Genomic DNA, 4,440 nt, shown 5'->3' with positions numbered 1-4,440 from the left:
TCGGTTTGACTTGGTGTGTAGGGTTGGGTGGGTTGATTTTATCCCTACATGGTGTGTAGGGCTGGTACGAAGTTGGTGTGTAGTGGTTGAATTGGGTAGGACTCTTTGTTGCATACTGTACTGGAATGGGATAAGGCCCATACTACTACTGTTACTGGAAAAGGGCTAAGGCCTTAACTGGAATTAAGAAGGCTTAGGCCCAAATTGCGTTTCTCTGATTATCTGCTATTTTGGGATTTCACACACTGAGTTTTTGTAAACTCACCCATCTGTTATCTGTGCAGGAAATCACCATGCTTAGATGGATCGAGGCGACGGAGGACTCAGAGATGGCCACTCGATGTAGTACTTTACTATTGAATATAACTAAGATTTTATTTTTGGTTTTTTCATTGTAATAAGGCCTTTTAATGTTTATTTTTATTTTAAGGGATTTCATTTATCTATTTTACCTGCTAGTGATAGGGCTCGGGTTTCAAGAAAAAAAGAACAAACAAATGTTTTTCTGAAATCATCACGCTTGTGCAATACATTTTAAAAATTTCCATAACAAGCATGGTTAAAGCTCATTAATAAACTGGTATACCTAATGTTTTACTTAAACGACGTGAGTTTTCAAAATAAACTAGGCCTCTCATCCCTTTGTTAAGAACCCAATGATGTTTTATTAAAGAACGAACCTTTCGACAACTCGTGTTTGAAAAGCATACCAATGTGACATCACAGATTCAACCATAACGTTTAGGCCGGGTTTGGGGTGTTACAGGATTTCCCACCTTAATGCTACCTTTAGCATTGTAGGATGATAAGCTAATTGACTAGACACCTCATCATCTTGGCAGATTTGTACTTTACAACCTAGCTCTAAGTTATTAGTTCACCTTGTTCCAATCTTTTGAAAAATTGAAATTTAGACCTTTTGTTACTTTTCAGCAGACTGTCCACCCAAGGTAGCCCTTGGTGGACTTCTTCTTCTGTTAACCCCTGTGGTTTATCCTACATTACATAGTCCTAGTCAAACATCCTTCCCCTCTGTAGATTTCTGGTAGATTATACTAGTGACAATTACTTCCAAGTGAATGTTGCTGGACTTACCAGTCTTTGGCTACCTTTTACCCGTAGACCTTTAGGCTTAGGTTCTGCTTGATCATTTTATTGTCACCCCAAATTCTAATTTACTAGCCAAAAACCAGCAAACTCATACCCATAGATACTTCATAACTCAACATAGTTATCCTTCATATTTCTTCTTTATTGTTAAGAGTTGCATATTCTAGTTTCTTTATCATAACAATTTGGCGGAATCCCTCATCAATAGGCTTACCTGCATTTTCAGAAATTTTTACCTGCCTTTCTTGTTTTCGTAATTTGACGTACCCTTGGACTATCTCATTTGCCCGCATTCTTAGTCACGCAAATTTTTTCCGATCATACTACTCTCCGTTTGACTCATATAATGATATCCCTTTTCTTGCCTTATCAGCTTTCTATTTCAACATTTTGGTAGACTTTATCTGACCCCATAACCTAACTATGGTCTTACACAATATGAATCCATGTTTAATGTCCTAGCGGATTCCCTTTGATACTATAGCCTAGCTATGATCTTACACATTGTGAATCCCATGTTTAATGTCTTAGTGGACTCCAGGTTTCAAGGAATCATCAAACCTCTTTTAAGGTGTAGCCCCAAAAGACCTAATAATCATTTCCATAGTGTTGCCTCGAAGGAACTGTCTAATACTATTATTGTGATGTCACTCTATAGATTCGACAAATAAACTTGCAATAATATACATATACAATTTACTTATTCTCCATACTCATACACAATTATGGTTTTAGACCCAACTCAGAGCAGACATAGATGTGGTTCAAGCAAGTAACACAATATCAATGATCACCCAAAAGTTGAGTACAGAGACTCATCTTACTTTCTTTATCCATGAAAACTTAACTCTTCTAAATGCTAGAGCTACCTTCGTCCTAGAAACTAAGCATAATAACCATTTAGTAGTCAATTCAAAGGTATTTCAAACTTGGAAACCTATAATCCTTAATTTTATAGAAACTTTTCGAGAGTTTTCACTTCTCTTTCTTCTAATCCATGAGTACAGATAGGCTTAGGACGTACCAACTTATCCAATTCTCTTAGTCTTGGACTCGAATATCATGTTTACTTCCACATTCAAAAAGATTTCTTGAATTTCTTTTTCTTCCTATTCGAAGTAATCGAGGAAGGAGTTGTAGATGAGAGGGAGATTACTTGTTAATTTAAGAGAATTCTTTCCTTTCATCACACACATATATATACCCAAAGTTTGCACGGTCTCCTTAGTCCATTTTACCCATTCACTACTAGTTATTTTGTCTCCCATTAAGGAGATAGTCGGTCCTAAACTAACTAAACCAGAATTGAGATCCAACTAATCACAATTCAACCACTAAAATTTCTAAATTTCCCAGTGTAGCCCGACAATTCGCCAATCCATTCTATTTAATCCTAGCTTTTATTAATTTTTGGAGCATGAAAGATAATCGAGTGTGAAATTTGACTATCCTGAATGTGTATAAATGTTGTTTTAGAACTAACTTGTTGGCCAGAGTTTTGTCATATATAAGGCTTCCAGTTTCCTCCATACGACGAACATTATTTTGTCCATCAGAATGTCCTGTAATATATTATTCACGAGGCATAGTTGAATTGCATATAGAGCTTTTTCATCAGGTTATTTCCATTTTGAAAAATCCATGTTTGTGGGCTTTTTCACTGTAATGACCTTTTTCAAATAGTTTTGAACCAGTATTGTTTTCATCCAACCTTGTCACAAACTAAAATTTGCAATTCTGTCAAACTTATTAATATCAAATCTTGTCATTTCCATCTTGGAACAGGTTGAATGCAAAAATTGAACCAAGCTCTAAAATTAGTTATTTTGGATCGACCCGTATAAGCAATAAACAAGTAAAATAGAGAAGATCAAACACACAAATATTTATGTGGAAAGCTCTTCTGGAGAGGATAAAAAAACATGAGCAAATGAGGCTAACTTTTTAGTAAATGAGTAAACAAACAAGAGTACAATATGGATAAAATAAACCTAAAAGTATTAAACGTTGATTGACGTCAAGTGTAGTAGTAATTTTAGTATATTTACACACTTAAAGAGCATGTTTTCTAACACTTTAATATTAATTATTACATTTTTAGTAGTTAGTAGGCTAGTAGTAAAAGTTAATAAAACAAGCGTTTTTATGCATTTTTTATGTGTCAATTACCCGGTACACCGATTTAGGCCTCAGAAAGTTCTAATAGTTTAATTAAGTGTACATGAAGTCATTTTGGGTCTAAGACTATAAGGAATGAAGGTCGTGGCACACCACAAGCATCCTGTGGTGTGATACAATAGCTGTGAAGCATCCCAGGTCTAAATTACGCGTGACATCCAACGAGAATGGCTTCCATGTCTTGACAAGGCGACATCCTGACGAGGTAATCCTTGGCATCCCAATGTGACGACAATAGCTTGTGCATGGGATGACTTCAACAACCTTATTTTGCAAGTAGTAGAAGATATCATCTGATATTGAGCATTTATTAGTATCGAGGGGCATACCAAGCATAAAGTTTACATATTTTAGCCTATAAATAAAAGGCTTCTATAAAAAACTTAGGGGATCCATCCATTCATCAAACACAGAGATTTCTAAAGACAACATTCTTTCTTCAGTTCTTTAGTTTTAGTTTTCTTTTATTCTTCCGTAGTTGGAAGATCCTATTCCGATGTGAAGACATTTGTGAGCGGAGATTGTTCAGAACCCTCGGTTCAATATAGTTATTCATGAGCACTCTCTTATCTCTTCTCTTATTTTATTTATCTTTCGTTAATCTGACCAATTAATGTTTGTATGAGTATTAGAATAGATTATTGTGCTTTACTTATATCTTGCATGATTCGATTATTAAACTGATTATTTATCTGAAATTGGTTGTTTATTCAAAAGTACTTAGTATATTAGGGAGTGATGCCCCTCATAGAATATCTAGACAAGTGATATCGAAACGGTACCCTAATATAACTTGTGCCAAATGGTGAGACCGGGAGGATATCCGTATGCCTAGAAAGAGACCGGAAGGGTGACTTAGGTGGTAATCATTAGGGAAAAAGAGATCGAAAGAGCACTCTTAGCTAATGGTGATAAATAACTAAATCGAGGACAATTGATTATTTAATTAGATAATTAAAGATTTAATCGATCATAGGTTAGAGGCTTGTATTGTTGACACTAGGAATAAAAAATTTCATTAGGTTAGTTAGGTTAATTAATTTAATTAGTTTAATTACTATTTTAATTTGGATTAACACTACTAATTCGTAACTCAATTAGATTATTAATTATTTTCGTAATTAATTTAATAATAATTTCTCCAATCTGCAA

Source organism: Gossypium arboreum, chromosome 5 (assembly GCF_025698485.1).
Source record: "Gossypium arboreum isolate Shixiya-1 chromosome 5, ASM2569848v2, whole genome shotgun sequence".
NCBI classification, from domain to species: domain Eukaryota; kingdom Viridiplantae; phylum Streptophyta; class Magnoliopsida; order Malvales; family Malvaceae; genus Gossypium; species Gossypium arboreum.
The sequence above is the reverse complement of the archived record's forward strand: the minus strand, read 5'-3'. Positions refer to the sequence as shown.